The sequence below is a fragment of the Callorhinus ursinus genome, unplaced genomic scaffold (genome assembly GCF_003265705.2).
Source record: "Callorhinus ursinus isolate GAN/ISIS: 27379988/994484 unplaced genomic scaffold, GSC_fseal_2.0 scaffold7, whole genome shotgun sequence".
In the NCBI taxonomy this organism is placed as follows: Eukaryota; Metazoa; Chordata; class Mammalia; order Carnivora; family Otariidae; genus Callorhinus; species Callorhinus ursinus.
The window spans coordinates 12096723-12109631 of NW_027397069.1; the positions used below are offsets into that span (position 1 = coordinate 12096723).

Sequence of the window (12909 nt, forward strand, 5' to 3'; positions counted from 1 at the left end):
ATGAGTGTGTGTGTGTGTGTGCGCACACATATGCAGAGAGAGGGAAAGAGAGACAGAGGGAAATAATGTGGATATTCTCCCAGAGGAAGGAGTTCTCCATCTCATTTTCAACTATTCAACAATTTTTAACCAGCTTTTCAACTACCCTTCTGCAGCTCCAACTACTGTTCCAAGGGCAGGCAGCATCAGCAGCAAACAGGAGCTTGTTAAAACTGAAAAATCCCAGGCTCCACCCAGACCCTACTGCAGAAAAATTTGCATAAGATCCCAGGTGGCTCCAATGTACATTAAGGTCTAAGAAGCACTGGCCTAGACCTCCCAACCCCAAAGTCTCCCAATCCAAGTACTTCACCTCAGTCCTTCCAACACTGAATGCCATCCACAACTGCTCAGAAACCATTCAACTCACACACACAAGCCTCTCCCCAACCACCCCCCCCACCGACCTCTGCCCCACGATTCCTACAGTGCTGACTGCGTCAGCTTCCACTAGTCACCCAAGCAGAGACTGGAGGCTGTCTTACATGTCTTGTGCTCCAGGAGGCAGTCTGTGTTGCTCTCCATTATGACCTAGCACCTAGTGACTACTCAGAACTTAATGAATATCTATTGAATGAAGAAAACTAGTAACCAAGCAGATATGCCCCTGCGTCCCTCCTCTGTATCCAACTGCTAGAGTCTCTTTTTTTTTTTATATGAACAATCATCTGGTTTATAAAAAGATGCAACAATATTTAAAATGATACAAAATGTCAACTTCAAAACATCAAGAAGTGAGTGTATTTAACCATAGTCAGCTCTTAACAGAGCAAATGGGTAAGAAGAGTAATTCATGATACAGCATATTGCTAATATGAACTGGCAACAGAAAAAGTTGGTAAAGGAAGGCAGAGGAACTCTCTTTTAAGAATTAGAACAAAGGGGCTCCATAATCGTCTGGCATCCGCTCAATGTTGTACCTATGGTTAGAAATGTACATGATGGGAACTCCAGGGATCTTCCTGATCCTTCATTTAAGGTCCCAGTCAACTGAGGCCACAATGGAACACTTGTGCTGAGTTACTCTCTGTACTAAGCAGTCATCTGCATAGGCTCCTTTGTGTATACATGGTAATCGTTCAAATCTTGGATCCTTGGCAATCCTTAGAGCCACTCAATACTTTTGCCCCAGTTTCTCAATTTCAGCCATTACACAGTCAGTTACACAAGGGATACACGTGGCATACAGACAGTCCATCATTGACTATACTAAGTCAAGTTTCGCTTTAATGGAAAAGTTGGTAAAGTTGGTATCAACCAGGATCTGGTAAGGTGGGCCCAGCTGTGTGTTATATTGGAAGAATAAGCAGGAAGGATGTTGGGGGACTTCTCTTTCCTTGAGTGTACTGAGATCTTTCTTTTCTTTCTTTTTAGGTTTTAATCTGTCCTTCTCTTTAAGCCTCTGATCTTGGAGACTAAACATTCGCTTCATGGTCGCATACGTTCTTGCTTTCTTTTGCTTCTCCACGTTCATGCCGTGCTCGTTTCTTCCGGAATCACCCCATACTGCTAGAGTCTCTTAATGAGTCTCTCAGGCTCTGATTCCTTCTCCCATCAGTACAGGAATTTGGTTTTCATGAAACACAAATACTGATTGTGAGCCACAATCAGTATTTGTGTTTCACTCAAATAAAATGAATGCATCCTACATTACTACTACCTTGATGTTCCCAAAACACGTATCAGATGATCCTCTTACACTCTCCATAATGCTTTAAAATTGTGATCTCCCACAGAGGAAAAAGCCAAGTTTCAGTGCCTGAGGATGGCCACGGCCCATTCCTAAGTGTTATCTGTCCCACTCATCTGCCCCAACCACATCTCATGTTCCACCTTTACTGAAGTATAAGCCACTCCTTGTTCCCATCTTCATCCTCAACTCCTCAAATCAAGTTGGATTATATTGAATCCTTATCGCCTGTAAGTATAAAGCAATGCATTGGGTTTTGCACTTCTGAAAAGCTATATTAGGGCTTAAAAATAACAAAATTAATTATGAAAATTTAAAATATGCGCCAATACATTTTCATAAACAATCATGAGATACGGAAATCAAACACCTAATAGGAAAACTACCTCCTAATTTTCCTGGGGGGGGAGGGCGTGTATTTCTGCATGAGCTAACCGACGGAAAAATCTTAATATACAAATCCAAATAAACTAAGGCTGAAGACACCTTTTCAGTTTCTAGTGTGTTCCTAACTGTTAGCATTTTTTGTTTCTCCAAAGATCGTCCTAGGTCTTTCAAAATACAGACACAGGTCTACAAAACTCTAATTGCCCATTTGCTGTGCATGAATCCTTGCAATATTTTTCTCCACATAAACACTGCAAAGGGGCAGGTTCCATGCAGGCTCCAGCTGAATCTTAAAAGTAAATACCACTTTTGGTTCTTAGGACTGGGGTCTCAAAAAAAGCATAAAACAGGGAGCCACCACTCAAGCTGAATAAATTGGGGGTGCTTAAACAGGTAGTCCCAAAACCCAAATCTCATACCATTTTCACATCTCAGTGCCCTAGAATACATTACACACCTAAGCCCCCACATGGAGCATGTACATCCTCCATCACTAAATCACCCTAACCCAGCCCAACTGTAGCACTTTAGTAAAGGCTTTCTTAACTTATCCCCAAAGTTAAAGACTTTTAGCACAGCTTCTGTTAACAAGTTATCTATATGTCTATCTCCTACTAAATTCTAAAGCCCTCACCTGGGTGCAGTATTCATGTCTTCCCCATCTTTTTTTCTCAAATACTTAGCATGGTGCCTCATAATGAATAAACAAACCTCCAATGTAGGTAAAATAGCATTAAGAGCCACAAGTTGAAGATAGCCCTAAGTGTTCTGAATTTTTTAAAGATATATTTACTTATTTGAGAGAGAGAGAGAGAGAGAGAGAATGGGGTGGAGAGGGGGAGCAGAGGGAGGGGGAGAGAGAGAATCTCAAGCAGACTCTCCGCTGAGCACAGAGCCTGATGGACTAGATCTCACAACCCTGAGATCATGACCTGAGCCAAAAACAAGTGTTAGACGCTTAACTGACTAAGCCACCTAGGCACCCCCTAAGTGTTCTGATTTAAAGTCAAAATTTGAAACTTCCTGGGACCTGAGATCAACCCCAGTGAACCACAAGCTGGATGCAAAATGGGACTTGGACTTGGAGGACAGGTGGAAACTGGCAACTGAGGAATGTGCACTCATGGCAGCACAATGCAAAAGCCCATACAACAATAAGGTGGAGGAAGGATGGCAAAGGAGAAAGGAAAAGTGAATGGGAAAATGGCAGCCCAGACCATTCTAATGAGCAATCCTTGGTAAGATAAGTGTTTATAATAAGTGTAAATAATAAGAGAAGTTATATATATATACACACTTATTATAATAAGTGTAAATAATAAGAGAAGTTATTATTATATACATGTTTATATACAATCTAATATATACATATCTTCACATACACACATATCACATATTTTGTCTATTATGCAATAAATTTGTCCGCATATGATATGCCCTCAATGATGCTATCATACATCTCTTAAGTATATAATGGTCATCATAACAGAAATCTTTTTTTTTTTTTTAAAGATTTTATTTATTTATTTGACAGAGAGAGACACAGCGAGAGAGGGAACACAAGCAGGAGGAGGGTCAGAGGGAGAAGCAGGCTTCCCGCGGAGCAGGGAGCCCGACGCGGGGCTCAATCCCAGGACCCTGGGATCACGACCTGAGCCGAAGGCAGACGCTTAACGACTGAGCCACCCAGGTGCCCCCATAACAGAAATCTTAATAAGGCAACTATTGATGAGTTGGCTACTAAGAAATTTATATTACAAAATGAACTTTATATAAACTGATACAAAAGTGGCATTAAAAATATATGTAATAATAGTCACAGAAACTGATATAAAATATGGATCAATCATTCGTACTGCTGGACCAATATTTAAGATGTAGCCAATTGCAGTGCAAAGAAAATGAAAGCTCATCACACAACATCAAGCCTCACAGAGCACAGCAGTGCCACTCAGACTGAACTGCCAGAGCCTAATGAGAGACGCAGAAGTACCAAGAGTAAGAGTTAGAAATTTTCGTAACAAGTTGACATTTCCTTATCTATTGAATCTAATAATAATGAACTTGTTTTGTTTTATAATTAAATTTTAGAAAATAATTTTATCATATTTTATGAAAGAATCAGTCTGCAATGGGTTGGAAAAAGGAGGAAGCGGGGCCAGAGGAGGAGGAAGAAGAGAAGGAGGAAGAATAGAAGGAGAACTGACCCTTCCCCACCCAGAGTTTGAGAAGCACTGCTCTTCTACCCCACCAGAAGCCCGTCCAGTTAGTGGCTAATACTGGTCTCACACTAGAAGTTGAAATGAGCTGACAATTCCAGAGACAGGATCAGAGACAACTTGGATTTGGTTATTTAAGCTGCTCATAGATTTGGAGCACTCGGGGCAGTGCTTTAGTGAGGGAACTTCTTTTATTTATTAGAGGAGTGTATCTGGCACTGTTTTCTAGGAGGAGATGAAAATGTCCCTGTTTTAAGAAAAATATTGTTTTTGGATGGATTTAGAATAAATACTTTCTAGCGTCCATTTCAACTCCAAAAATCTCTGATTCTATTACTGGCTTAATGCTGAAAAATGTGCTAACCTGCAGTACAAAAAACAGTTAATTTGACAATGGAATCAAAAAAAGGAGTACTCAGTTTAACTTATCATCTGTACCGTATACAACACGATATAAGATTGGAGCCTTCAGTTCAAAAAATTATAGAGGAAGGCATTACCTGGGAAAGTGAAATCATTGCTTTACTTGTGGAATAGAAAGAAGGAAGGAAGGAAGGAAGGAAAGGAGGGAGGGAATGAGGGAGGCCATGTGATTTGCCTCAAGGGACGAGACATACAATTAATCATGTGAACTGCTAGTGATAAATTGGACTGTGAGAAGTCTGAAGTTTTATTTGAAGGAAACACCCATCATTAAAGATGGGAAACTAGCAAACTAAAGTGATGTGATTCTGAGTAAGTGAGAGAGTGGGATTCAGCATTTTAGCTGCTTTAGCTGGGGAGACCTCATCATAGTTTTAGACTGTCCTTATAAGCATAAATTATCACCCCATGAAACTTCTGATAGGCTGGATACTGACCTGGAAATTAACAATCAAGCATACCGCAGAAAAAAATTTATAAATGAATCTTTTTGCTTATAACCAGCATGGTGTTGATTAGAGGAGAAAAGCAAAACCATGGTGCGGTGCCTGGGTGGCTCAGTCATTAAGCGTCTGCCTTCGGCTCAGGTCATGATCCCGGGGTCCTGGGATCGAGCCCCATATCAGGCTCCCTGCTCAGCAGGAAGCCTGCTTCTCCCTCTCCCACTCCCCCTGCTTGTGTTCCTTCTCTCTCTTTGTCTCTCTCTGTCAAATAAATAAGTAAAATCTTTAAAAAAAAAAAGCAAAACCATGGCAATTCTTTAAATTGCTATTGTTAAAATAGAATTAGCTTAATTAGCAATGAGAGATACAAAGCTTCACCTGTCCTAGAAATCACTCCCTCCTATGCTATAAAGATTTGGTGATAGAGAGTAATTCTTATTGGTAAGATAACATTTGCTGAATAGGGAAGAAGGTTCTGGAATTTGGCTTTCCTATATAATAAACTACTCCTCAATGAATTGCTCTATCAAAAAACACTTAAAAAAAAACCACACACACACACACACACAAAAAAAAAAAAACAAGCAACTCTGGTATGTTGCCCAAAGTGAATCCAGTGGTTTTTCTTCCTAAACCATCACATGTCACCAAAAATATGTCATCAAGTTTGGGTATATGTATGTCCTTCTAGAAATACTTTTCCAATATGGTTATTATTTGTGAAAGTCACAATATTCTCATTTAAACTATATCTTTTAGTCCATATATTTAGTACTATTTAATATTCTGAAATATCTACGGCAACAAAATAATGTGTTACTGTCAAAATAACCTGACTCCAACAGTTTATTAATATTATTTGTTGTTCTCTTGTGAATTAAATCCCTTTCTTTTGACAAGTGATTTTTTAATAGACAGCTAAATTCAAAAAAGTTTATGTATTTAAAGGAATCACTTTAAAATGTAGTTAAAACAGGGCGCCTGGGTGGCTCAGTTGGTTAAGCGTCCGCCTTCGGCTCAGGTCATGATCCTGGAGTCCCGGGATCGAGTCCCACAGCGGGCTCCTTGCTCAGCAGGGAGTCTGCTTCTCCCTCTGACCCTCTTCCCTCTCGTGTTCTCTATCTCTCATTCTCTCTCTCTCGAATAAATAAATAAAATCTTTTTAAAAAAAAAATGTAGTTAAAACAGGGGCGCCTGGGTGGCTCAGTCAGTTAAACATCTGACTTTTGATTTCAGCTCAGGTCATGATCTCTTGGTCTGAGATCAAGCCCTGCATGGCACTAAATGCTCATCATGGAGTCTCTTGGGGATTCTCTCTCTCTCTCCCTCTGAGGACGGCCCCCCACTCACACTCTCTCCCTAAAATAAATAAAATCCTTAAAAAATAAAATAAAACGTGGTTAAAAACTAAAAAAATGTAGTTAAAAAACTATGGCAATTTATTCTTTAGTGAGAGGAAAGAAAGGAGTCAATTTTTCTGAAACACACATATATATAACCAATTTTTGTTAAGGTATTGGGCAATATTTACACTATGATAAGTACATATATTTTCTCTAATGAGTCAAATAGTGCACTGTGACATATCCTTTTTTGTAAAACTTTGTATTTTTCCTAGATTTAATTGTTGCCTCTCTTTTTCCCTTTGCTTAGACTCTTCCCAAACTCTCCCCATTAAAACAACTTAAAATACAGGTTTTCCTATGATCAAAGTTATCCGGTAATCCATAACCCGGAGCCCTCAATTCTCCTGCTGCAGTTTGGGTTGGTTGATCCCAGACCTGTCAAATAACTATTGTCCTGTGATTTTCCTTCACTACTTCTAATTTCTATATTGCTGCAGGAGCATCCAGTGTCACTTGGTCTTAAATTCTTTGTGCACCACAAAGGACTTATTTTTCTCACTTTTTTTTTAAAGATTTTATTTATTTATTCAGAAGAGACAGAGAGAGACAGGCAGAGGGAGAAGCAGGCTCCCCGCGGAGCAGGGAGCCTGATGCGGGACTCGATCCCAGGCCCCTGGGATCATGACCTGAGCCGAAGGCAGATGCTTAACGACTGAGCCACCCAGGCGCCCTTATTTTTCTCACTTAAAGGCCTTTAGGATCTGGTCTTCATGCCTAGAGTTGTGAAATTTCATAATGATGTTCTTGGATCTTTTTCAATAATTTCGTTATGAATTGAATGTAGGAGCTTGTGTCCTTCAGTTCTGGGACAATTTTTTTTTTAATTACTTTGAAAATGTCTTTTTTCTTTTGTTTATGCTGCACTTTTAATGAAAACACTATCAGTTGGATATTATGTGGTCTGCTTGTTATATTTTCTAGGACATTTCCTTAACGGTCAGACATTTCTATTGATTAATTTTATTCTTTCGATTTTTAAAATATCATGAGGTCGCTCTTATTTCTTCAATTGTTTTGATTGTAATAGCATTACATTCTTTCCCACAGAGGCAATGTCTTCTCTTATTTCTCTAAGTTACTTTCATTTTTTGTTGAGTCATCTTTTCTGCTCCTGAACTATTAATTTAGCTTCTCCAAACTCCTTTCTGGTACTTCTTGCTTCTTGCTGTAGACCATTTCATTCTTTTTGTAGTGTACTCCAAATACATGGTGATCCTTGGCTTTATTCAGGAGAAAATAAAATAATGCCTGGGAATCCTATGCAGCTTATCAACAAATGGATTTATTTCACTGCTCAAGGTGAGCAAGCAGGGACTTGATCCTTCAAATATCAAAGATCTGGAGATCTTTTCTGTAGAATCAGTTTCTTCAGAAAATAAGCTTTCTCTCAACTCCTGTTTGAGAGTTACAGGCTATGTGCCAATGCTTTTAGAGATACATCGCAGGAGAGAGCTACAGCTCTCACTGTTAATCATGGAGACTTTACCTTTAGCTGTGCATGGTGTTCCCATTTTAGAACCACCCTAACTCAGTGTATCCATGGAATAAATCACATCCCTGAAGAAGTAGGGGCACTCTAGTAATCAGTTGTCTGCTCATACAGGGGAAGGGGATATGGCGAGCTACACTATATCTTGTTCAGACTTTCACAAAACTCCCTGTTTTTGCCCCATATTTCCCTCCCGACTTCCGCAGTATCTACTATTGCCAATTCCTGTCTTTTCCAAGCTTCCTCCTTGTTGGCACCTCCCTCTGTAAGCACCAAGTATTCAACTCTCTCTGCTTGAGTAATCCCTCCTTCCAATTTATATTACCCAGAAATTCACAACATTTCCAATCTATTATCTCCTCTCAAATTCTCTTTGTTCATGTGTGTTTCTATCCTTTGTGTTCCTTTGATTTCAGTGAGGTATTCAGGAGGGAGTATAGGCAAATACATTTACTCAAGTTGCCATGTTTAACTGTAATCTCAAGATCTTTCTTCTGTCAGAAAATATGTTACTCCTAATATAATCAAGTTACCTGAATTTTATTACAGAAAAGAATCACACAGTCCTACTTTTCATTCACCTTCTTGATTTAAGATAAGAATTTGCTATTTTTCTTTGCAGGAGGTGGTCCATCAGCATCCAGCAACAAAAGCCAACAAACAAAATCTGGCACATATTTATGAACAATTTAACTACCTAGGATGATTCTTAAAATTTCCTTAGTTACGGGGGAGGGAAGGAAGCCTGAAATGACCACTCTCATCTATGTGTCTACTTTTTACCATTCAAGAGACCAAAATTATCAGTCATGTACAAAATACAGACTGCTATTCCATCTCCTTGGCATCCATCAGAAATTTCCCAGCTAGTCGTTCCTTGTAGAATGACAATGCCACATAGTAACAGCTGAACTCACTGGAGGAAAGGCACGTATGATGGGACGAGAGGACCTGACTTGACAAAAAGCATTACGAGTAAGTGGCTTCCCTTGCCATCTATCACTCCTCCTGCATCCTCCACACTGGCATTAAGAAATCTCTTACCAAGTGCTGAAAGAGCAGATGGGTTTATCATAACACAATAACAGCCAAAGAAAAGTCCAAAATGAAAAGACCGACTTTGTAACAAGAAGAAATACTTGATGTTGGATTTCAATCAAGGTTTGAGCCTACTCCATGCATTTCACTCTCCACTGGTAATTTTAATAAAAACAATTGAGAATTCACCTTGATCCAGTCAGCTTCCTGTTAAAATCAATAAAAAAGAAAATATGGGGCCACAGACAGCTAGCACTGATTCTGCAGAGACTTGACTTCCTTCAAATGAAAAGCTTTCATAAATCCAACTCAAAAAACAAAACAGAAAAACAGAAAAGCATGCCTCTCATAAAAACACAGGGTCTGGGATGACTAAACAAGAAAGTGTGTGAGGTTTACGTTGACCACAAACATACTGTGAGTTCAAAGGATGGCCTAGTTATCAAAAAAGTTAAGGCAACCTTGAGTAGCTTACAGCAACGTTGAGAAGCATAAGAGGTCCCCAGCTAATTAAAGCTATTTATAAAGATTAAGTCATTTTTTTTCTGTTCAAAAAAAATCAAGATACCCAATGAGTTTACCAAATATTTTAATTATAATGGATGTTTAGGCAGTGTTAAATAACTTACTATGTGTGATTTCTGATTTTAATGAAAAAAAATGCTAATAAAAGGACTGTTGAAACCTGAATCTGATTTCTAAAAGCAGGACCACATATAAACCATCCCATGAATATGTTAAAAGTCAGCCAATTTTTAATAACAGGAAGGGTAAGAACAGGGACCACCTCTCTCATTACATTTCTAAAGCTCCCTAACATTTATAATACAGGTCTACATATTTGGAAATGCTGTCAAACTTGCCTTGCTAATGAGAATGGCTCAAAGTACTAACATAGCTTGCTCCTCAAATGCAGATCAGATAATGAGAGCTTAAGCACTTAGTGCATACGCTGTAGAAATTAAAAATGAAAACAAGGTATGACACCTTCTCAGAATAGTAAAGTACATTAAAGTATATGCTGAGCAATGAAACAAACACTGAAGCCATGAGTTCCTAATCACAGAATAAGACTTTGATTTATTGATTTTGGGGAAAAGGCTTATAACTCTGATTTAACAAAGAAAAACATTTTAATAGAATGTCAATCTTAAAGAGATGTTCAATAATTAAATATTTGTAGGTGCCAAGCATGTAATAAGGGGTAAATAGATGGCTCTTTCATATTAATTATTATTTAGTGGTTGCTAAAGAAATCTTTTATTTAAATGTCGCTGTTGTCCAATGAAGACAAAAGTTTAGATATGGGTAGAATCAAGCTGGGTTTTTTTCCCTCTACGCTCTAGGGCGTGTTTTTACATTATCCCTCACAGCGATCATCCCCCTACACTGTAATTTGTTTGTATGTCCTCTTGCAACACTTGATCATGAGCCCTTTGCGATCAAGGATATATTAGATCTCTTTGTGTCTCAAGCACTAGACTTGGCCTACGAAAGGTACACCATGAATGAATAATGACAGGAGCCCATACATTAGGCAACCCAGGCATGAATGCAGATTTTATTTCTATATTCGGACAATGGACTTAGCTAAAGCCCCTTCCTTGGTAACGGTCTAGGGCGTGAATAAAAAAATAGTTTCCCACTCAAGTAATAATTTTAATTGGGGTTGCAGCCTGGAGCATTGTGTTAAAAAGGATTCTAATAATGAATTTAGGTATAGTAGCAGGGGTTTCAATGTGCTAGAGATGCAGAAAGAGAGTAAACCAAGTATATTCAACATTACGAGCCTAGGTTTAAAAAGTTGATGGTCTTCAGTATGTAAAAATGGATGTCCTTGTGAAAAGACATCATTGGAATTGCTTTGATCGGGAATAAGGAACAGGACGCTATGAATGTTATTAATTTCTTTTTTTTTTGATGTGTAAATACATCAGCTAGAGGACGAGGCAAAAGCAGTTTGTGCAAATATACCACTCACACATGTCATCAACAAAGTGTCTGCAATAAAAGTGGTAAACACAGAGAAAGAGGAGAGAGAGACTCTCAAATCCTTCAAACATTAGTTGGTAATGATTGATTATATAAATGGTGAAAATAAATAAAGGACAAATACTTCCTCAAGTAAATATTCTAATTACCTATTATAAAAGGAAATGCATTTTTTTAAAGATTCTATTTATTTTTGACAGAGAGAGAGAGAGAGAGAGAGAGCACAAGCAGGGGGAGCAGCAGAGGGAGAGGGAGAAGCAGGCTCCCCGCTGAGCAGAGAGCCCGATGCGGGGCTCCATCCCAGGACCCTGGGATCATGACCTGAGCTGAAGGTAGACCCTTCACTGTCTGAGCCACCCAGGTGCCCCGCATTTTTAAAATTCCTAACTGCCTATTTTGGGTATATTTCTGGTGAAATAATGTTGAATTCTATAAAGAATATTAATATGTAATGGTTAACCAAAATTTCTAAAAATGAATAATTTACGTGTCAAATGTTACTGAGAAAATATAATCACTAATTAAATGATTTAACATGTATAGCCTTATCTGTTAATCGGTGATTTTAATTTTCAAAAGCTAACAATTTACTAATTTTAAAAGCAAAATAAATAATAAACACAACTGCACTGGGACAATTAAAAGCATTTTATGGGACTACAGGGGATACAGGAATGTATGGGAATACAGGAATTCCTCTTCCAGGAATACATTTTATCATCTCCTTGGAAAAGAGACTATAATTGAAGTTATGACAATTCACAATATCACCATACTCATTTTTGATGGCAAGAAAAAAATTACAATCCAGAAAATTTTTGACCAGAATTATATTGATAATAAACTGCATAGCTCTTTTTTAAACAAGCAAAAACTAAAATTATTGCTTTAAGCATATATAATATTTTAAGATTTGGCTATCAAACTTTTTTTTTTTAAAAAAGGACATAAATATTTGATAAAGAAGTCCCCTCCCGGGGCGCCTGGGTGGCTCAGTTGGTTAAGCGATTGCCTTTGGCTCAGGTCATGACCCTCCCCCCTCTCATGTGCTCTCTCTCTCTCTCTCATTCTCTCTCTCAAATAAATAAATAAAATCTTAAAAAAAAAAAAGAAGTCCCCTCCCTCTCATGACCCCTAAAACTAACCAGCAAACAAAGGTAACTTAATCATCCTACACACTGACAATATGCTGGTTTTCAACTTTTAGTTCTAATTTTTTCAAACTCTCCCTTCCCTCTTGCTAACTGCCACTGCACATGAGTCTACGTTCTCATAAACCTCAGACCCAAGTTACCTAAAACAATAATCTGGCCATGTAATTCTTTGGCTTTATAATCTACTTACATGGCATGATTCACTGAATTGCATCATTACCAGCTTCCTCATTTCTCAGTATCCGTACACACACTCTTCCTTTTTTCCCATCTAATCAGGTCCAAATTGCTGCATTGCACGCCACCATCCTGTGTGATCTGGTACAGTCATGCCCATGGTCTAATTCTCTCAAACCAAAGACAAAATAGATAGCCCCAATTAAATGCTCCCATTTATGCACTGGGGAATGAAAAACACAAGAATGCCATGTGGGAACTCTAAGATAGTAAGTTTATACCCCAGGCCATGTGTTCTTAATCCTTAACCCCACCATGTTTCACCCTTCCTACTCATTAACTGCTAAAATCTATGTTTACTGTAAAAGGGTGGGTTCACGTGCTTAACTGATATGATCACTTGGATTCTGGATTTGTTTTCCAGACCAGTCTCACCTACAATGGCTAGGTTA

General features: G+C 38.5%; 1 protein-coding gene and 1 pseudogene across 2 annotated transcripts in view; both read right to left on the reverse strand.

Annotated features, from left to right (window-relative positions):
- GPC6 (glypican 6) overlaps positions 1 to 12909 on the reverse strand; it is a 1079188-nt gene that overhangs the window by 996602 nt on the left and 69677 nt on the right. The gene's annotated exons all lie outside the window — the stretch shown is intronic.
- Positions 911 to 1509, reverse strand: LOC112826594 (rRNA-processing protein FCF1 homolog pseudogene; annotated as a pseudogene).